The sequence below is a fragment of the Juglans microcarpa x Juglans regia genome, chromosome 6S (genome assembly GCF_004785595.1).
Source record: "Juglans microcarpa x Juglans regia isolate MS1-56 chromosome 6S, Jm3101_v1.0, whole genome shotgun sequence".
Lineage (NCBI taxonomy): Eukaryota > Viridiplantae > Streptophyta > Magnoliopsida > Fagales > Juglandaceae > Juglans > Juglans microcarpa x Juglans regia.
Genome location: NC_054605.1, coordinates 20,100,096 through 20,124,290, shown reverse-complemented (window position 1 = coordinate 20,124,290; position 24,195 = coordinate 20,100,096). Strand labels below are relative to the sequence as shown.

Below are 24,195 nucleotides of genomic sequence, written 5' to 3'. Positions count from 1 at the left end.
ATATTTTATTTTTCTCAAGTAAGATCAATTAATGCAAATAAACCAAAAACAGTAGTCATGCTGAATTTCAACTTTGAATCAACTAAAATTACTTGTAACCTTGATTTATATATCGCTCACATTTTGGGTCCCAAGTCCTTCAAGATCATAAAAGCTGGCTTTTTCCAGTAAACGGATCAAGACTGCATGAATTTATCAAAAAGTCAGATGCGATTTCCAGACTGATGCCTATATTTTCATGATATTCATATTGGTCTTCAACTTTGATTGTAATTAACGGTAAACGTACTAGAAACATGAAATGAATATCCTCCCACATGACCACATGAATATAACCTCCCCCGGTCTAATAATTCACTCGAAAATCCACCCTTATGGTATATTTGGTCCTCGGAGTCAGTAGTATGATCACAACGCTGATTAATTAGTAATTTAGGTGAATGAGGATTTTTGTTAATAATATAATTTAAATAATTAAATATACATCTTTTTATCAGTTTAACATTTGGGATAAGTGGTGATTTTACATAGTATCATAGCAAATGTCCTCAATTCGAACTATCTTGAATCTACAGTCTACCCTATTAAATTATATATTCCACGTGTTGGTCTTACTCATTGCAGGAAAATCTGACATATACATGAGGGAAGTGTTAAGAATATAGTACAAATAATTGAATCTATCTCTTTTCATCTACTTAAACTTTTGAAACAAGTAGTGAATAGAAATAATATTCTTTTATTAACCTAGTTATACTTAGTAATCCTAGCCACGCATACTTGTTGATATTACAAATTTTAAGTGGCTATTCATTTAAGAGAAATTATAGTTGCAGTCATGAGTATGCAAGCGCCGCGCAATCACTTTGAAAAAAATGAATAAATATGATACTCACATAAAAAAAAAAAAAAATTAATTTTTTAATAGTAGATCTCACTTTTTTTCAAAGAGAATGCATGACATTTGCGCACTCTATGATTACTGCATGTAACATTACTCTTCATTTAATTGGTAGATACATAAAATAAATTTAAAATACAATACATTAATAAAAATGATTAAAATTACAGCATTTAAAATAAAGAGTAAAACTACTCGGGAAAACACGTAAAGACAATTGTGAAAAGAATAATGATATACACATAATATATTATACAATATATTACACAATAATATTATAAAATGAGAGTATTTTATAAAATTATATTACTTTTATAATTTTATAATTGTGTAAAATTATGTTACACAACATATTGAAAAAGGGAGCAATAAGGATATGGTTAGTAGCGGCCCACTTAGTGAGGCTTTTGGATTGCAAAATTTGTTCTGTGATTAACTTTTGCCATAACATGGTGCTATGTTTTTGGAGTTGGGCTGTGTGCATTCTTTGGACTATCTAGAGATGCAACAAAATCTTCGATAAACCCATTTCACTCAACTTTGAATAAAACTCACGAGAAATGACGTATATAGTTCGGAGGGAAATTATCTAGTCACATAGGAATTATATAAAAAAAATTTTATAATTGATGTGACTTGATATAATTCGTCAGATTTTAAAGTTATTTTTATTGTAAAGTAGATCTAACAAATTAAATGAAGCCACATCAATTTGTGAGATTATTTTTATGTAATTTCTTTGTGATGTAGCAATACTTTAGTTTGGAGGGTGCTATGGTATTGATGAAGTGCATTTTTGTACATTAATTTTTTATTTTCTAATTTAAAGAGTAATATTATACATCACATTTTCATTCTATTTTCATAATACTATATAAGATGTAACAAATTTATCATTATTGGATGATCCTTTATTTTCTCAAAAAATAATTATAAAGATTGACGGATAATGCCACTTCATCATAGTGGGATGGTAGTGTAATGTATAAATTTTTTTTTTAGCGATATAATTTTAATATGTACAAGTTTCGCATATTTTTTTTGAAAAAAATAGAAAAAGAGAGATGCCGAATTGAGAGTTGGGTTTTTAGGCCATTTGGATAGTAAAAATGTTTCATCTCATCTCATTATTACAATTTTTCTAAATTTATACATAAAATATAATAAATAATTCAATTTTTTTTCAAATCACAAAATAATAATATATTAAAAAAATAATATTTTTTTTCAACTTTCATCTCAACTCACTGTCGAACGGCACCCAAGTCTTATATGAATTTTTGTGGTTTTCTTTAAAAGAAAAATGATTTATTATAAAAATACATATATTTTTTTAAATAATTTCACAGTTTTTTTTTTTTTAAAAAAAGGGTTTGCAATAACTTACAAGCCAATGTAGAGCACTAGCATTGGTTGCGCCTGACCATCAAGATGGAGTACCCTGGATTGTGCTATAGTCATTGCTCCCAGCTACCCAGTAGTTATAGGATTTTTTTTTTTTTTTTGCTTTTCCATACTTGTATTTTTTAACATTTTTAAATATTTAAAAAAATAAAAAAAAATCACAATATTATTAAAAAAATTACTTAATTACTAAGTAAAAAAATTAAAAAATCAAAACGATAAAATAGAGCAGTAGAATAGAGCGATAACTATAGTATTATCCAATTTTTATTATTGTTTGTTTGCATCATCGATCCGCTGCATAAGTATATTTAGTGATTAAATACTATAGTTATCGCTCTAGTGATTAAATCACTATACTATACTATAGTGATTAAATAATATTTTTATTTAGTGATTAAATAAGTAATTTTAAGTATATTAATATATTTTTTATTTTTTAAAAATATTTAAAAATATTTAAAAATGTTAAAAAAAAAAATTAGCAGTATAAAGTAGCTCGGCAGAGTAGCACCGCTCTTATATGAATCATCATCCATCGTATTTCCCCAATTGGCCAGCTGTTGGGAACGGGGTTTTAACTTTTTATCTCTTAGCTGATTCCCACGCCGGGCTGCCAATTAAATACTCTTCTCTCATCTCAGTGCAGTGGGTGTTCCTGTCTCAAGATCAACACATTTTTCTTTTGAAAAAATTTATTAATCATTTATTTTTTTATCTTTTTATAATGTATCATTAGATGATAAATTAATAAATAAAATATAATAAATAATTTTTAATCATCTAATACCACATCATTAAATGATGATTGGACGATGAAAATTGAGATAATGAATAGTATCATTTTTTCTTTTAAGTCTCTTTAAATTTTGGCTTTAATTCTTGCAAGCTGATCGAATATTGATATTATTTAACATATTCAGATTGTAAAATGTTAGTACAGTGCCTGAGTTTGTCTCCTTATTTTTACTGCTAGTTTATTTTATTTTTTAATTTTTTTATTTAATAATTAAGAAAATGATTTTTAATATATTGATATATTTTTTTATTTTTTAAAAAATTTAAATATGTTAAACAAATATTAAAAAAAAAAAAAAAAAGTCAATGGAGATTGATTGTTGTTGGAGCATTCAGATTTTCTCAATGGAGATTGATTGTTTAAGCATGCGAGCCTTCATACGTGGTCCGCACAACAAGGTAATTATGTAAAGGATCAATCTTGGATCACCTATCCCTTTGTTCACATTTAAAGCTGCCTGCTTGCTTCATGACATTTGAATATATATCTATCTATATTATATAAGAGCCTATCTCAAATGAATAGTAATAAATAGTACTTTTTTATTTTTTATGTGACATCCGTGTAGCACGTATACTGCTTTTTATATTTTGTGTCCGTAAATATCTTTTTATTATTTTAATATCTTTTTATATATAGATGTATCAGTATATATTATTTTAATTATGAAAAAGGATGAATTATATCAGTAAATACTTGTATCAGTATAAAATGTCAGTAATTTTATATTCCCGGTATAAATTTTTTTATTATCTTCTTTAGTCAGTATATCATTTTAATTATGAAGAAAATTACTTGTGTCAGAATATATTTTAACTATGAGAAAAAAATTAATTTTATTAGAAATCCTACACGCTTGTGTCAGTAGAAAGAAATTGCTTGTGTCAGTAGGAGAAAGAAATTACTTGTGTCAGTAGGTTGAATCAATACATGAATATAGATAACTATACTGATTTACATATTTAAATAATTAAAAATGATAATAAAAAAGAAAAAATCGCTACAGAAGAAGGAAACATTAAAAAAATATTGTAAAACAATCGGTCAAAATCTTCTGCCAAGACAAATATATTTGTCTCATACTCCAAATTGAGCTTCCCTACAAAATAAAATAAAATAAAATATATGTCAAATTTTTAATTTAAAAAAATACAACTGAGTGAATAAAAAAAACTGTAAAAAAAACATGTGCCGAACAAAAAATCCATATGAATACTTCATTTCAAGACTTTCTCCCTATCTGATTTGGAAGATTTTCTTTTTATCTCTGATTTGATGTCTGATTTGATTGGTTTTACAGATTTTACTTACTTTACAGCAGTCTGATGGGTGATATGGGTGATCGATAAGAGGTCTGGAAAGAGGACGCCTAGAAAGATAGGGAACATACTTTAAGGGTGTGTTTGGTTACCAAACTCACCTCAACTCATCTCCACTCATTATTATAACTTTTTCAAATTCCAATACAAAATATAATAAACAATTCAACTTTTTCAAATTTTAAAATAATAATAATATTAAAAATTAATATTCTAATAATATTTTATCATCACAACTCAATTCAACTCAACTCACTTTAAAATCCCCACACATCCTAAAAGATGATATTGTGTTCATCTTTAGGAGAGTTCCTATTTTCATAGTGTTCTTTGTTTGGTTCCAGATATTGTTCCTCACTACAGGTAATTTTCTGAAAAATCCTGTATTTTTTACTTCTTCTCTAATACTCCATTTTTTTTTTTTTACGTACTGATCATCTTTTCAGCTTCTTTACCGTCTCTTCTCTTATTTTATATTTTTTCCTTTTTACTAACTTTTAATATTTACTGCTGATTTTTACTGATGATTTCTTCTACTGATGATTTCTTTTCAGCTTCTTCTAAGGTGTTCTTACCAGCAGATTTCAAAAACTAAAATTTTCTGGTGTTTGATCATTGTAAGTGCATGATTGTTTAGTGTAATATTTTCTGTTAGTTATTTAGAGTAAATATTTTTTTACTTCCATGTTTTTTGTTCATTGGTTACTGCTATGCTTAGTATTTTCTTTGGGTTACTGATTTGTTTTCAGGTCTTGTTGATTGAAAACTTTTAGTGCTGGACATTTTTTATTCTTATCTTTGTAAGTGTATAATATTTTTATTTTGTATTTATTTTTCCCCTTTTTCATTTATTGTTTTTCTCTTTTTCACTTTGTTGATATTTTGTTAGAGAAAACTATTGTATTCAAACAGAATATACAATAATAGAGATAAAGAAAATCCTTCAAAAAATCATATGTTGTATATTTTTATTTTATTTTTAATTTATTATTTCTCAGTTTGATACTGTATTTCTGGCTTCGTTAGTCTTGTGTTTAAAGACACTATACCATGTTCAAAAAACCAAACACAATATTAAATATACATAACCGAAAAGAAATTGTGAATGCACTTAAAAAAAAATTGGCAGACAAGTAAAAATAAAAGAAATGCTTCTGAAAGCCCTATCTACAAAAGAGGTTATGTAATTATCTTATTTACAAGAGGTAATCTTATTTACAATATATAGTGAGAAATCAAACAAAAATTACTACAAAAATAAAAACAAACAAAAAAAAATACTTTAGAGCAAACTGGTTTGGTTCAAACCCAACACTTAACAGAAGAAAAAAATCTACACAGTAACCAATCTACAGAAACCAACACCATAAACAGCTAGGCATGAGAGAAGAAAAAAAAACATCCATTCAGCATCCAATAAACGTGATCTGGAAAGAACAGCTTAAACAAGTTATTTCCTTGTTTAATACAGAATACATAATTGTCAAGCTATCTACATTTAGGAGAATTAAGACTACAAAATTGTCAAGCTATTTACATTTAGGAGAATTAAGATTTCAACAGGTTTGTTTAAACGTACTTTCAAATAGCTTTTCAGTAATTTAATCTAAATGAAGTGACGGCTAAATAAGTACAAAAAAAGTGAAGATTCCCAAAAGGCAATCTTGTTCCAAAGTGTATATTCAAGAAATAAGATAGCAAATTGTATAAAATGGAAAGAATTAAATACAAAACTAATAATGTAGTACTTTACCTCATCTCTGGGGGAACAAACTGCAAGTAAAGCCTTGATGAATACTCTGCTTGGCCCCGTTGCTAACCAAAACCTGATCAGGCGTGTAAGAGATCACACTCTCCTCTGCACAAACACAATTGTCCGTTAGACTACCTCAACTCAGAAAATGAACCCAATCCCATCAACGTGACCAATTACAACAACAACAAAAAAAAAAAAGTTAAAAAATTCTTTCAGATCTAAAATATATAAGGAATGAAAATGGTTTCTTCATTCTCTAACACCGAAAAAAAAAATAATCTCCACATATGAAAAACAAAATAGCCCTATAGGAAAGCACAACAAAATTAGTGAAAGAAAAAAAATAAAGATCAACCGAAAAAAAAAATAACACTAAGATCTTAACAAGATCTCTTCAAATATATGAAGATCTGTTCAGATTACAACAAAAAAAGTTGAAAAAAAAATTCTTTCAGATCTACTGAAGAAAAAAAATCTTTCAAGTAGATCTGTAAGTAAAGGGTTTCTTCATTTGCCTACACCGAAAAAAAAATAATCTCCACATATATGAAAAACAAAATAACCCGATAGTAAAGCACAAAAAAATAAGTGAAAGAGAAAAAAAAAATAAAGATCAAGAGAAAAAAAAATAATAAGAACACTAAGATCTGAAAATAGATCTATAGAAAATATGAACAGCTTGAACAGCTTTAAAGATGTTCGGATCTATAGAAAATATATGAATAAAACGAGTTAAAAAAATCCACTTGATCTTTAGAACACTTATGATCTGAAAATAATAAGAACACTTGATCTTTCACATCTTTAAAGCTGTTCAGATCTATAGAAAAAAATAGAAATAAAACATGTTAAAAAAATCCAGATCAACTTAGATCTGTAGGAAATATCTCTTTATTTACCTGCAGATCCACGATGGAAACAAAAATATAGACAGCTGTAAATAGCAAATGTGGCCAAAAATATGAGAAGTGAGAGTGGGCTTACGGGAGGTAGATAGAGAGATAGAGACGGGAAGATGAAAAAAAGTAAGAAAAAGAAAGAAAGAAGAAAAAGTGAGCGAGAGTGAGGGAGATGAGAAGATTATTTAATAGAAATCAAGAGAGATATCAGACAGCAAGAAATATATGAGAGAAAGAGAAGAATAAAAGTGAAAAAAAGAAATAAAAGAATGCGAGTGAGAGTGAGAGAGAGACGGAAAAGTAGGGGTGGGCTCCGACTCTGACGGAGTCGGAGTTGTCATTTCCGACCTCCGACTCCGACAAAACCCGACTCCGACTCCGACTCCGAACGTAGTCGGAGTCCGATTCCGATCGGAGGTCGGAGCCCCGAACTCCGATCGGAACTCCGAAAGGAAGTCGGAGCTCCGACTCTGAATAAAATTTCTGAACTCCGAACAAAATTTTGTTCTTTTTTTATTATTATTATTTAAATTTTATTGTTCAATTTTGTTTCAGATAGTGAGCAACATATATATTTTTTTTAAAAGTGAAACGATCTACAAATATTTGGTTTATTCAAGAGTTTTCAATAATTTAAATATTCGTTCTGATTTTGTTACTGAATTTTGATTATATCTTTAATTTGTTTTATGTCCGCCTGAAATTTAGCATTAAAAGTGCTCATGACTCATGAGTTGAAAATTACATAAATTTAAAATTTTATAAAAAAGAATGATGGTACGAATTTCTATAATTTGATTAATTTCAGTTGGATAATAAATTCTAAACGTTTGAGAGAGGATGAATAAGTACTAATAGAAATTATAGAATAAAGAGTACTTATCTCACGTCTTTGCTCGGGATATAACTACATAAATATAACTATATAAATAGTTTAAAAAGTAAATAACATGTATGATGTAGCCATAAGTTATAACAGTCTCATTTATAACGTAATAACAATATGACTATAATTTGAAATATAACTACAATTCGATTAAACACGGATTTCAGTCAAATACTTTTTGTTCCATTGGTTATGCCTGAAATGAAGATAGAAAGTAGCAATCAATAGATGAAAAAAAATTGATAATAAAAAATTGAATACGGTAAAAGAATAATTTTATTCTTACCAAGAAATGAGGTTCTCCCAACTCCATCCCAACTCTCAAGTAGTGTCCGTTCCAGACTCTCAATCATCGGTAATTATGTTAGGGTTCACAATTAGATCTATAAAATCATAAAAATTAGAAGTTAGAAACATTAAAAATAATTAAATCATCATTTAAAAGCATATAAATTTATCCGATTCAAGCCTATAGCTCTCGGCATCAACGCCAACGGTATCTAGTCCAATAGGCGTTTCACTTATCCAATTCTGTGTGCAAACGAGGGCCTCCACGGTTGACGGTGACAATGAACTCCGATAAGCATCCAACACGCGACCTCCAGTGCTAAATGCCGACTCTGAGGCAACTGTAGTGACAGGAATGGCTAGCACATCTCGGGCCACACGGGAAAGGATTGGATACTTGGTGGAATTAACTTTCCACCAAGTTAATAACTGAAATACATCACTAGGTGCCTCGACAGCTTCCACAAAATATCGTTCAACCTCAGATATACAATGCATAATATTCCTTGTTGACATGAGTTGATGATACTGCTGTATAATACGATTGCCTCTAACCCCTACAGATGGGTCAGTATTACCTGAGGAAACTGTCAATCCTGTCGGCCTCGAATGTGAGGAGCTACCAACTGCGGATGAAGGCTGAGCACTAGTACTGTAGTGATGATATAAGTCATCAACATCACTTTTTAGCAATTTAATAAACTTTGCAGCCTTCACTACCCCGAGGACGGAATTTATCCAAAATTTTAGAACGGCCAACTTAACTCGGGTGTCAAGGATCACAGCCACAAATAGCAATCTATTTATCTTCTCAATATTCTCCCAATATTTATCATATTTGATCTTCATCCTCGTAGCCATAGCAGATAACAATCCAGCAGAGTCAGTACAACTATTTTCCAACTAGAAGTGAAGTTCCGAGAGCTCGTTGAAAAATGAGTTCGCAGTCGTATATTTGGATCCAGATAGCCGAATGGTTATCTCATAAAAAGTTCTTAAAAATTCAACAAAATAACTCACACTGGTCCAATCATGTGCGTCCGGCGCACCGAGCCCCTGTCTTGCTGGCTCCAACAAAGCATACCTCAGACCCCCATCCTCGACCTCCATCCGCTCGAATGCTTTTTGGTACTTCTGTGCCACATCCAACATCATATATGTACAATTCCATCGAGTCGGAACGTCCAAGCACAACATACTAGAACATTCAATCTTCAGATCTTCTGCTATTGCCTTAAACTTGGCAAGCCTTTGAGGGGAACCCTCACATATCGTACAATGTTGCGGACTCGGGTTATGGAATCATGAATCTCTTTTAATCCCTCAACAACTATGAGGTTAATGATATGAGCACAACATCGAACGTGAATAAACTCGTGGGCCCGAATGACATCATCTCTCACCGTCGTGTTCCGCTTAAACCAATCAATTGTTGTTTCATTCGCACTGGCATTGTCAACTGTAATACACAGCACTTTTCGAATTCCCCAGTCCTTTAAACAATCATCCATCTTCGCCCCAATGGATGCACCTTTATGATCAACAATTTCTTTAAAACCAATAATTTTTTTATGCAAAATCCACTCACTGTCAATGTAGTGTGCTGTGATACACATGTAGCACACGTTCTGTATAGAAGTCCATGTGTCAGTCGTAAAAGACACTCTCTGGCCAGTGGTAATAAACATCTTCCTCATCTCCTCCTTGTCCTTCGCATGCCTCTTCATACAATCTCGCATCACTGTATATCGTGATGGAATGGGAAATCGTGGCTCAACAAAATTTAGAAACTTTCGAAAGTCTCTTTTCTCGACTGTGGTAAATGGCATCTCATCAGTAATTATCATCTCTGCAAGCATGTCCCTCAACATCTTCTCACTGTATTGAGGGATGACCAATTTCTTAGTCTGTGTACCATCAGTGGCTGTAGAAGTTTGGTAACTGAGGTTGGTCTGATCAGTGGCTTGCAATCCCTTCGCTATCTTATATCGTTGACAACCATTTAGATGTGCTATTAACACACTGGTACCTTGCTTCTTCGAATGGCATCCACAAAGTGATCCACAGTAATGGCATCTTGCTACTAGGTTTGCAATTTCACCAGGAATTTTGGTGAAATGCTCCCATGTCCACGACCTCTTTTTAGAAGGTCGTGGTGGTTGATCTTGCTCAATGGGCATCTCCTCCTCTTCGTTGAACATATCCTCATCCTCTATATCAACTGGGAGTGGGAGTCGACTACTCGCACAAGATGTAGCTGCTCTAGATGTAGCTGCCCTAGATGTGGCTCTAGGGGTGGAAGTACCCACTGGTGTAGGAGTTGTAGCATTGGCATCCGCCACATTCCTTTGTGGACGATCATCTCCACTATGTCTAGGATCCATATCACAATCAATGAAGCTGAAAAAATTAAATTAGAAGTAAAAAATTAGTTTAAAAATAAACTAGGCTATTGTATTATACAATAGGACATGTATTATTGTATCGATGTATTATTACATCGAGGTTCGGTTGACTTGCGCTCGACTCAGCGGAACCCATCCAGAGAGGTTCGCTCGACGTGCGCTCGACGTTCGCTCGAGCGGAATCCATCCAGAGAGGTTTGCTCGACTTGCGCTCGACGTGGCACTCGAGCCAATGTTCAATACAACGTGCGCTCGACTTGCGCTCGACACCTCGCTCGAGCAGAACCCATCCAGAGAGGTTCGCTCGACGTGCGCTCGACGTGACACTCGAGCAAAACCCATCCAGAGAGGTTCGCTCGAAATGCGCTCGACATGGCGCTCGAGCAGAATCCATCCAGAGAGGTTCGCTCGACGTGCGCTCGACATGGCGCTCGAGCAGAATCCATCCAGAGAGGTTCGCTCGACGTGCGCTCGACGTGGCGCTCGAGCAGAATCCATCCAGAGAGGTTCGCTCGACTTGCGCTCGACTTGCGCTCGAGCAGAATACATCCAGAGAGGTTTGCTCGACTTGCGCTCGACGTGGCACTCGAGCCAATGTTCAATACAACGTGCGCTCAACTTGCGCTTGACACCTCGCTCGAGCGCAAGTCTGCAATACAATGTAAAATTCAGGATTTTGAGCGTCGTGTTGGGACTATATTGAATATTCAATACAACCAATTCACAAGAATCACAACTGCTGGCTCCAATTCATAAGAGACGTGCTTGAATTAAATTTAGGGCTCATAAATTTAGGGCTCACCGTAGGTGGAAGCTGAGTAGAGGAGCAACGAGGAACGGCGGCACGGAGGAGCAACGACGAACGGCGGCACGCTGGCACTAGGATGGAAGACGCGAGAGAAAAGGGATGAATCAGTCATTGGGACGGGAGACGCTAGAGAGAAGGGAGAAGGAAGAAGAAGAAGAACTGGAGAAGGAAGAAGAAGGGGGGAACCGGAACGTATGAGGAGAAGCTTCCTTAGGAAGACATATGAAACGACGCCGTTCCATATTAAGTGGAATGGTGTCGTTCAATAATTTTTTTTTAAACCCAGTTGTAAAACGACGTCGTTTTACAGCTGGGTTTAAAAAAAAATTCGGAGTCGGAGTCGGAGCTACATGGAGCTCCGACTCCGACTCCGCTTCTGAATCACTAGTTGGAGTAGTTCCGAATTCCGACTCCGAATTTTGACAACTCCGACTCCGTCGGAGTCGGCGTCGGAGCGGAGGTCGGACGGAGTCGGAATTCTCGAAATTTTGCACACCCCTACGGAAAAGGATGTAGAAGATATGCTTAATGCCTGAATATGTTATAAATGCTTTTTATGAATTGTACTTGTTAAAGTCATTTCCCACTCAAACATTATGTCAGCCATTATTTCTTGTTTGTCACGTGATATGTACTTAAAGTCATTTCCCGCCTAAATAATATGTCGGTCATTACTTCTTGTGAATATATACTTGTTTGATTTCTCTTTCACTAATAATACATGTCATTTTATGTCAGTCATTGCTTGTCACGTGATTTTATTTATTTAACTGGTATAATTATCGTCTAACTTGTTAATTGTAATTCTCATGATAATAATATTATATTATTATTAATTAATTTAAAAATTAGAGTGTGTCTTCAGTCAATCTCATCTAACTGATACCATTAATAAAAACAGCAATAGTGACAACTCCAAATCATTATAATTGAATGGTGGGAAGTAATTTGTGTTAGAATAAAATCAACGGTTTGAAAAATAAATATTATAGTGTTTAAATAACGCCTCATTTGAATTTAAAACTCACATTAATTCGTCTCAATTAATTTCATTTCATCGATATAAATTTATATATAAAATATAATAAACAATTTAATTTTTTTAAATTTAAAAATAATTTTTTATAAAATATACTAAAAAATAGATAAATATGAAATTTACATAAAAAAAATTATTTTTTAATTATAAACTCATTCTTTTTTTAAAAATTATGCTTGCCACGTGATTTTATTTATTTAACTGGTATAGTTAATCTTAAATCTATTATGGTTTTAAAAAAAATATATATAGTTACAATATATTTTAAATTATTTAGTTTGAATAATATTATATATATATATATATATATCAGATTGACACATAAACCCAAGTCCAACGGTGAACATTTAAAATTCTAAAATTATTTATATATATATATATTATTATGTAGGAGAGAGGGAAGATATATGGGAAATCGTGAAGGTGGGATCCAATGACAGCTGCAACTGACATATCACGTTTCTCTTAACTTTTTTGACCTTTTTCTTCACCTCTATTTTTTTTTTAAATATTATTATTGTTTGAATAAGTTCAAAAGTAAAAAAAAATAAAAATAAAAAGAATCTGCTGAACCACCACAAAATCGACACGTCAGCTAGGTCAAGGTGACTATCTTTTCGATTACTCTCTTGATCATCTTTTAGGGTACGTTTGGTTACCAAACTCACCTCAACTTATCTCAACTCATCATTACAACTTTTTCAAATCTCAATACAAAATATAATAAACAATTCAACTTTTTCAAATTTTAAAATAATAATAATATTAAAAAATAATATTCTAACAATATTTTATCATCACAACTCAACTCAGCTCAACTCACTTCAACATCCAAACACACCCTTAGAGATAGAGGCAATTCGATATTTATTTACTGGTTATAAAACGGAAACGGAAATTTATGAAAATAATAATTATATTTAAAGGTCTTCATATAACTTAAATGCATATTCATATTTTGGTTAGGTACGAGTAAAATCTTTTACATTAGATTAGTCAAACTACTAAACCTAAACATATGAGTTACAGAATGTGCAAGTTCCATGCACTTCTGGAAAAAAAGTTAGAGTTCATTATTATAAAAATAATTTTTTTATGTGAGTCTCAAATTTATCCAATTTTTTTAAATGAAATATTATACGAAATTTACACGTCCTAAGACTATTTCTACCATGCATCACTCATCTAACATTCATCTTTTAAAAATGTAAACATAATAATATTACTGTTATGACATAACTAACTATTCAATTAGAAAGCATATCCAATACTTTTAGCTCGGATTGCAGGCCTACTACATATGTCATCTCAAAATCAACTTAACCAAACGAACACAACTTAGTGAAAATATGAAAATAAAAAATACAATAATACAACAAAAACAATCATAACATTTTTGCTAATATTATAATTTTCTTTCTAATAATAGGTTTTACACATCCAAAAATGAAAAAAATTGCAAGAAAATGAAAAAATGCGAGTAAAACCTTTAGATCCAAATATAGATCAAAAAATGAATAACAAAATTACACAAACGGCACTTCGAAGACCAATGAAAAAATATATCGCATCTAGATCCTGATTCATATGCAAAAATGAACAATGAAAATACAGCAAAATGAAAATATATCTCAAATCCAAATGGAAATGCAAAACGAATAAAGATACTAGAAAACCTTCAAATCCAGATCGAAATGCAAAAATGGACAAGAAAAATATAACAAGATGGGAAAAAATCTCGAATAAATAGGAACCGAAACCACATAAATCTCGAATAAATAGGAACCTAAACGACATACACAAATGGCACTTCAAAGACCAACGATGTTATGTGTGTGTGTGTGTGTGTGTGTGTGTATGTGTGTGTGTTTGTGTGTATACAATGCAATCAAAACTTACAATGTCTTTTGTGTCTAAACAAGAATTATCCTCCTTATCAAGAGATCTAAATATATAAAAGACTCTCCACTATTCATTTCAAGACCTGTAAGTGCCTTTATATATATATATATATATATTATTATATGTCACTACCTTGGAGACGTTTATTTCGCATTAAGTAGTTATTAATTATTCATTTAGTTTGGGTTGTGTGGAACAGTATTATCCAACGTTTAGAAGAATTGTTTGCTTCGTTAATATAATGAGAAGTGGTAAGATTGTGTTAATGAGTTATGTAGCATTTGTTTTCAAATAGTAATATTAGTTTTATAAAAGTTAAGCTTTGAAACTATTTTTTGAAGATCATGGAAAACAACCGGCGAAGAAAATCTCGTATAAAGATTTACCTGAAGAGAAAAAAGAAGAACTCCGTAGAAAACAGAGAGAAAGATATGCTAAAAAAAAAGCATCTCGAAGCAATTCCATCCAATTAAAAGATTCAGCTTCATTTGGGGGTGATCAAATGACTACGTCAATTGATGAGCCTTCAAATAATGATGTCCATCATATAAACATCATTCAGGATTTCACTGTTCTACAAAAAGTGTCAAAGAGACAACGAATTTTTCGCGCTGGTGTTGACATCGATGAATTGGTTTCGTCTCATGAAGTATGTGTTCCTCCTAGTGTTAATGTCTGTATAGTTAATTCAGAGGCAACTTCATCATTAAACAATGTGGCGAATCGTTCTGATTGTCCGAGTGATTCTATGGATTTCCTGACACGTAAATCAGGAAACACAAACATAGATGAAACGATCGTCTCTAATCAGTTTTTGATTCAACAGATTTTCTTGAAATTATTTTTTCATATTTCTTATTCAAGCAGCCTTATATTATTTTTTATTGAAATTTGGGAACATCCTATTCAAATAGGCTCCATGTGTTGTTCGGGAAGAGTCAAGTTTTGAAACAAGTATACCATCATCTTGTAGGGGTAAGAAACAAGTATAATTATATTATTCGTTCTTATTCCATTGTCAACTCTTGACACTCTTCCGACAGGGTCCTTAGCTAGATCATTCAAACAATTCGATGGGTTTACGCCTATCATTCAAACAAGTATACCATCGTCGCTTTGTTGGACGTAGACAACTATTGCAAGTTGTGCCATCTGAAGCATATTCCTTGCCATATGTGCCTTGTTGCAGACATTGTAAGGCAAAGCGATTCTATCATGAAACAAACGGATTTTGCTGTGCAGATGAGACAATTTCTTTGGCCACAAATGATGTCCCTAATCAGCTTTATGATCTTTTTACCTCCGATGCAGATGAAGCCGCGCATTTTAAGACCTATGTTCGGACTTATAATAACAAGTTCGCATTTACATCTTTTAGAGTTAAATTCGATAGAGATCTTTGCAGACGAAATAGAGGGATTTATACCTTCCGAACTCAGGGACAGATCTATCACTATATCGATGATTTAGTCCCTTTAAATGGTCGTCCTTCTTCTCTCTAATTGTATTTCTATGATACTGAGCACGAATTAGAAAATCGTATTTCTGATTCAGACAGAATGGACCCATCAATTATAGCTCAACTCATCGATATTCTTCGCATCAATCCATATTCTGTCTTTTTTCGATCTCTTGGTGATTTGTCAAATTTGGAAAATCAAGTAATCCATATAAGATCAGATGCTGGCCTAGATCAGCGTTTGTTCAATGCCCCGACATCTTCATAAGTTGCAGCAGTATGGGTTGAAAATGAAGATGCAGATCAGTTGGGAGGACGAGACATTTGTGTCTTTAGTCATTCTGGTGGAAGTCATATAGTTCAGTATTATTTTGGCTGCTATGATCCACTTCAGTATCCGCTCTTATTTCCTTTTGGGGATACTGGTTGGCACCAAGGTATTAAAAGGATCAATAGAGGAAGCACATTAATATGTAATGAAACAATCCGATCAATAGATCCTCACCAATCAATGTCAGCAGAAAAATTACTTACAAGAGAACAACAAGATTAGAGTGTAATCTTAATCTTCCCATTTTGTACTTAGTTTGTACACGTCCAATTTTGTAATATTGCATTCCCCTTCAACTTTTGTAGCATTAAACAGAAAAATGAAGGATCCAATTGTTTCGTGCCGTGAATATTATTGCTACAAATTACAAATCAGAGAAAATTTCAGACCAATTTTGTTGCTGTCTGTTGTCTGTTGCAACAATTCGTTGTTGATATGTATGTTAAGATCGAGACGTCAAGATTAGATTATTTCCGTAGCAAACAACAACATATTCGATCTGAGTTATATCAATGTATTGTTAATACCATTACACTAGGGGAAACTAACGCTTCTAATGTTGGAAAACGGATTATTCTGCCTTCGTTGTTTATTGGAGGTCCAAGAGACATGTGAAAAAGATATATGGAAACAATGTCTTTAGTTCAGCGTTATAGTAAACCAGACATTTTTTTAACAATGACATGCAATCCAAATTGGCAAGAAATTTCAAATGAATTACGTCTACATGAGGAGAGTCAAAATCGGCCTGATTTAGTTGCTCAGGTCTTTCGTGCAAAATTAGAAGAATTAAAGGATCGATTATTCAAGCAACAGATATTTGGAAAAGTTTCAGCATATGTTTATGTTATTGAGCACCAAAAAAGAGGCCTTCCACATGCTCATTTTTTAATTATATTTCAAAGAGATTGGAAACTCTATGCTCCTGAATCTTTTGATGAGATTGTATCGGCAGAAATACCTGATAAAAATACGAATTTGTACTTGCATAACGCCGTTGTCAAGCATATGATGCATGGACCATGTGGAGTGTTGAATCCAACAAATGTTTGCATGAAAAAAAAATGGTTATTGCAAAAGCCATTATCCAAAAAATTTTGCATCAAGTACGACTGTTGGAAATGATTGCTTCCCAATATATAGGCGTTCTGACAATGGAATAATTGTCAAAGTGAGATGTCATAATTTGGATAACCGTTGGGTTGTTCCATATAATCCGTATTTGCTTGCAACATTTGACTGTCACATTAACGTCAAGATTTGTTCTACTATAAAAAAAGTCAAATATCTTTATAAGTACATTTACAAAGGGCATGATCGTGTTGCTTTCAATTTGGTTTCTGAACAAAATAATCAACAAATTGATGAAATCCAACAATTCCAATTAGCTCGATAGATTGCTCCGCCTGAAGCTATGTGGAGAATATATGGCTTCGTTGTTAATGAAATGTACCCAGCAGTGTATAGCTTACATTTACATCTTGAGGATCAACACCAAGTAACTTTTCGAGTAAATGAAGACTTAATCAATGTTCTCAACTCTGATCGGTCTGCAAAATCGATGTTAACAGAATTCTTTGCATTAAATCGAGTGGATGAGAATGCCAGAACATTGTTATACAAAGAATTTCCAGTATTCTATATTTGGAGCCAACAATACAAAGAGTGGACTTGTCGAAAAAAGAAAACTGTTATAGGTCGAATTATTACAGCAAATCCATTTGAAGGTGAGAGGTATTATTTGCGGATATTGCTAAATCATGTAAGAGGACCTTTGTCATTTGAAGATCTTAGGACAGTTGATGGTATTGTGGCTCCAACTTTCGTGAGGCAGCAACTATACATAGTTTGCTACAGAGAGACAGTGGTTTAGAAGATTGTTTACAGGAAGCATCTCTATATCAAATGCCGTCTAGTTTGAGACGGCTATTTGCAACTATATTAGTTTATTGTAATCCAACCAATCCGAGAGAGCTTTGAGAATGTTTTGAGCAAGATATGTCAATTGATTTTAGGTCAACTGAAGATTCTATGTTGACTGTAAGAATGCAAGTTTTGCGCTCAATTTCTTTTACACTTGAATCAATGGGGAAATACATTAATTCATTTCATCTTCTTGATGACGACATTTGTTTTGATGAAGACCAATTCGAATCTAGGAAAATCGATGATGAATTGGCTATTGAAATTCCAGAAGAAGATACTGCTGCATCAGAAATCCTTAATAGTGAACAGCGACATGTCTATAATTCAGTTTTGGAAAATATTTTTTCAAACAAAACTGCTACATTCTTTGTTGATGGCCCTTGTGGGACAGGGAAGATATTCCTGTACAAGGCACTTCTCGCTGCAGTAAGATCAAGAAAATTAGTGGCACTTGCAACTGCTTCATCTGGTGTTGCTGCATCTATCCTTCCTGGAGGTCGAACAGCACACTCGCGCTTTAAGCTTCCACCAGATACTGATGAACATAGCATGTGTTGTGCCAGTAAACAAAGTGTCATTGCAAAGCTACTACGTGTAGCAAGGTTAATTATATGGGATGAGACCCCTATGTCAAGAAAATAACACATCGAAGCATTAGATAAAATGTTACGAGACATTAATGATTCAGAGTTAACATTCGGTGGAAAAGTTGTCGTTTTTTGTGGAGATTTTCGCCAGGTTTTACCTGTGGTTCGTAAAGGAACAACAAGAACAGGTTGACGCCAGTTTGGTTTCTTCTTATTTGTAGCCTACATTGTTCAAATTTTGTTTAACTGAAAATATGAGAGCAAGATTGGATCCAGTTTTTTCAAAATATGTGTTGGAATTAGGCAACAGAATGCCACCAATCACAATTGACGAAACTGTAAAAATTCCTAATGGCATGCTTGTTCCCTATGAAAATAACTGTACTTCTTTGGATCATTTAATAGATGTTGTTTTCCAAGATATTCATGAATATTCAATAAATATTTCAGCTATGATGAATCGGGCCATATTAACACCGAAGAACAGTTATGTTGATGAAATAAATACATTACTGATTCATAGGTTTCCTGGTGAGCTTAGGTGATATTATAGTTTTGATGAAGCAATAGATGCATCTGAACAATCAGTTATGGATGATTTTTTAAATACTCTAACCCCAAATAGACTTCCTCCTCATGAATTGTTACTAAAGATAAACTGTCCCATCATGTTGCTTAGAAACATTAACCCTTCAGAAGGACTATGCAACGGAACACGTCTAATTTGTCGGGCTTTTGATCGAAATGTAATTGATGCAGAAATCGCAGTTGGGCACTATAGCGGAAAAAGAGTCTTTATTCCAAGGATCTCATTTTTGCCAAATCTTGATGAAAATAGTGGTTTCTCATTCAAACGAACCCAGTTCCCTATCACATTAAGTTTTGCAATGACTATAAATAAGTCACAAGGGTAAACATTGGATTTTGTTGGGATATATTTACCTCAACCTGTTTTCTCACATGGTCAATTATATGTGGCTTTATCAAGGGCTAAGACTGCATCTACAGTAAGAGTTTTAATACAGTCAGTGTCGACTGAACGATCAGAAAAGAACTTTACAAAAAATATTGTCTATACAGAATTATTAAGATTAGCATGTTCAGATTAATGTTCTACAGGTAATGATTCAATTGTATAATTTGAGTTTAACTACTTAAACAAAATTATGCATTTTATAGAATTCTTTTTTCTGTATGTTTAGTATTGTGTACTTTATTTCTCATTGTAATTTTTTTTTAATTTAGTATTGGGTTACTATACTTTATTTTTGATCTAATGTAGAAAGTAAAATTTTGGATAAAGGCGAAGATAATAATAGTTGACTTGCGCCAGATATTTTTTCCATGTCATGTATTGGTTGTAATAAAGGAACTGGATATGATTACAATGATAGCTTCCTTTGTTACTATTGCAAACACCAAAGTATTTCCCAACCACGATATGTATCATTCAAATTTTTTGTTCTGTTTGATAATTTATGTGATAGATTTAATGTATAGCTTTTATTGATTCTAACTTAAAATGATATTTCCATCAATTTTATAGTTGTCGAGCATATGTTCAACTCAACGATGGTACAGGAAGACTATCTGCTGTTATGTTCGGTGAAGTTGTAGAGGAAACATTCGGTTGTTCGGCAGTTGAGCTAATGAATCATACTGGTGATGTATGTTTTCTTATTTTCTATTACCTTTATTGTTGTGAGTAAAAAAGTCCGTCTTAGAATTTTTGACATATTTACTACATTAATTTTCAGCATATATATTCTTTAAATTTTTATTAATCATGTAAGGTCATTAAAAATTTCTTTTGCAGGAACATTTGCCTTATATAGAAAATCTTGTAGCATAAGTTTCACAAAAAGAGTGGATGATTGAACTTTTAGTAGATCCCAATCGACTCAACCAACAACAGCACAAGAATTTCGATGTCATTTCTATTGATGCAGTACAAGAAGACACAAAATGATGGATCATAGTAAAAACATCAAAGGACTCATATTTTGAATTGATGTTTTTGTCGGGTTTGTTGCTAAAACTACCGATGTCATAAATATGTGTTAGACTATGTTATATTTTGAACTAATGTTTTTGTTGGGTTTGTATTAAACTTATCGCAAGTAACTTTGCTAAAACTATCAATGTTATAAATATGTGTTGGAGTATGTTATATTTTAAACTAATGTTTTTATCTTCTAATCTATGCAAGCATGTAATTATTATACTCTTCTTAACTATCATTACCCTTAAATATTTGCTAGATTTCACATTTTTTCTTATATGTCTTAATTTATTGATTGAAATAAACTTTTTTATGGAATATATATTATTTATTTCACCTAACTAGGCATTTTGACATAGTATATATATATATATATATATATATATATATATATATATGTATGAAAAATGTTAAATATATTTAAAAAAAAATTATAAAAAATTTACTTTTCTACATGTTAGTTATTTATATATTAAAAATTATGAAATTTAAAATTTAAAATTTGAATTTTAAAAGAAAATTCACAAAATGAATCTTGTAAATAAAAATGTAAATAAAACTGTAAGTACATATAGTATTACTCTATATATATACATGAGAAATGATATTTCATAGATTGCCTAAGCGTCGTGTATTTATTTTAAAAAAATAAGTAAATATGAGATTTATATAAAAAAAATTAATTTATTATTATAAATCGCATTCTTTTTTTAAAATTAATTCATGACGCTTATATCACACATAACTATATTTAATAATATTATGAGTTTAATTACCCTCGATCTGGAGTTTCACTGCATTCAGAATTGTTCCTTTTGTCAAGACCCATTCCATTCTACTGTCTTATTCACTCGATTATTGACATGTCACCAACCTCAAGAAATCCAAATAAAAGGCAGGAAAGGATTCCCACCACCCCCACAAGACCGTAGAGAGGAGACGGGCGGGTGCCCGCCGACCTTTATCTGACTGAGCACACCTTTTATATTTTTGCTAAAAAGTGATTAGAGAGGCTGAGAGAATATCTTTATATGGTTTGCACGAAAATTATTGTTATTTTAAGATTTATACACTATATATTACTTACGTGACATAGTTTAATTTATAATATAAATTTTAATATTACAAATTAACTCTTATAATTTAAGTGATGTGGATGATATATTTTACATACCGACTTGATAATAGAATAATTATTATACGAATTTTCTCTCATGAACACTTAAGAGTATGCATGTAGCCCTCACGTACACTTTTGTCAATGAGAAATTCCATGTAAACTATGTCCCAAAATCCCATGTTATAGTATTTTGAAAGAATATATTTACATAATTTTCAAAATAGAGTTTTACTCGATCGTGTTTATAAACTACATCATCTATTCTAAAAAAAAAAAAAAAAAACACTACATCATCTAATCATAGGTATATATGGGGTGTTACCTGCTCATGCGGGGGCGGGATAGACCAATCCCCACACCTTGCCCCCGTATGGATGGGGATGAGGTTTTCACCCGCGCACCCCGCCTTGGTGCTGAGGGGTGAACCCCTCATCCATCTCGTCTCCACCTACTACAATAGTGTCTATAGCTTATTGGACCCAAAAATTATTCGTAGGCTCAAAAGTGACCAAAAATATTTTTTTTTTTTATCCAAGTTGTAAATTTAAACTTGTCAATATGACCATAATTTAAAAACCAATAACATAATTTTTAAATTTTCTAGTACATATTTTGTGTAAGTTATAGTATGGCTTATAATGACCTTTATATAGGAGGCAAAAGCAATACAAGTGTCTCACTTAAGTAAGGCAATACAAAAATCTCATATTACTTAAGACACTTGTATTGCCTTTACCTCCTATATAAAGTCCATTATAGGCTACACTATAACTTGTACAAAATATACACTACAAAGTTTAAAAACTAAGTTATTAGTTTTTAAATTAAGGTCATATTTGCAAGTTTAAATTTACAATTTGGGTAAAAAAGAAAGAAAGTATTTTTGGTCACTTTTACTCCTAGGAATAATTGTATATTGATTCAATTATAAAAAGAGAAATGAAATATGCAAGCCTCAAATGCACAAAGAGAATAACTTTGGATCGGTCGGTCTAATAATCTTCAAATAACATCCCTCCAATGAGATGTTGACAATTAAACTCCATTCTAATTTTGACGTGTCTGCACCTCACGTGAAAACTTGCACCACGAAACCATCCTCTTCCCTCTCCCGCCGTTTCATTCTCTCACAGCAAAACCCACCCCCTCTTCCCCATCTTGTGCTCATGCATGAAAGTCGCTGCCACCGCCGCCGACCCTACGTCAAAACCCACGGAATCCGCTGAATTCATCTCCCCCATCTCCCATCCTCTCGCATGAAACTCACCCCCAATCATTTCGCAGATCTCAAATTGCCGTAGCCATTGTCTAGAATACTCATCACTGGAAGACTAAAAGGGCAATCTTTTTCTTTCTTCGCTCTCTTCCTGAGTCCACCCTTAGGGTGGCTCGTGAGGGACAACTCTTTAAGATCACTGGGGTACCAACCATTTCTCTCTTCCTTTATCTTTATTCTTTCCTTTTGATGGGTTAGTTACGATTTTTAGCGTGGCACTTTTCTAGTTTTGGTTTGTATTTGGTTGTTGAGAAAATAAGGCAGAATGAGGTTTAATATGAAATTGGCAGTGTTTAGGTAACTTTTAGTTTCATTTCATCAAAAAGCAAAGTAAAAACCATCAGTGTGGAAACTCCCGTTCAAAATAGAGAGGAAAATAACACATTTCCTTCTAACCAGTCATGGGTATTCTTAAAATGTTGAGTTATTCCTACTGGGCTCTCTCTCTCAATTGAAACTATTACTGGAGTTCTTCTTGGGTGCGTCTTTGCCTTCTTTCATTTGTCTAGTTAAATTCTCTGAGTTGGAGGGGTTGGCCTTATTTCGTACCATTGGGTTTCTTAAAATGTGGGTTTAATTTTTCATAGTATGAAAAATCTCTTGCATCTGTTGGGTTCATTGTGGCGGTGAGGAGAAAATGTTGTTCAAAAGCTTTCACTCGGGGCTCGAAAACAATTTATGAGGGGATGAGGAAAATATTTAAGAGGAAATTCAGTATAATGAGCTTATTGTAGTTTCTCTAGAATTGCTGATATGACGCACATTTATTGTTGACTGTTTATGCCTCAACAACGGATGGATCGCTTTTGAGCGGAACTCATGCACAAACTCAACGCAACTCCTTTATAAAAGAAGTAGATTTCATCATGAAAAAGTGTGAAAAATTCATTTTTTCTTGATGAGACTTGTATTTTTACAAAAGGCTTGTTCAATGCTTGTACGTTTGGGACTTGTACATAGCATTAATTTATTTATAAATTTTATTTTTTATATACCAAGTACATTGTTAGCTTTTCACATCAACTATACTAAAAAATAATTGTTGTTTTAATTTTAAAAAAATTACAATGGATAACACTATTAGTAGC

General features: G+C 32.5%; 2 long non-coding RNA genes across 2 annotated transcripts; one reads left to right on the top strand and one right to left on the bottom strand.

Annotated features, from left to right (window-relative positions):
• Positions 1-4,087: 4,087 nt before the first annotated feature.
• On the bottom strand, positions 4,088-7,337 carry LOC121237356. Its single transcript, XR_005934909.1, has 3 exons — positions 7,079-7,337; positions 6,177-6,281; positions 4,088-4,203 (listed from the first exon to the last, which is right to left on the bottom strand). It is a non-coding gene; the product is annotated as an uncharacterized LOC121237356 (long non-coding RNA).
• Positions 4,701-5,204, top strand: LOC121237358. The gene is made up of 4 exons (XR_005934910.1): positions 4,701-4,786; positions 4,870-4,879; positions 4,978-5,040; positions 5,173-5,204. It is a non-coding gene; the product is annotated as an uncharacterized LOC121237358 (long non-coding RNA).
• Positions 7,338-24,195: the final 16,858 nt, after the last annotated feature.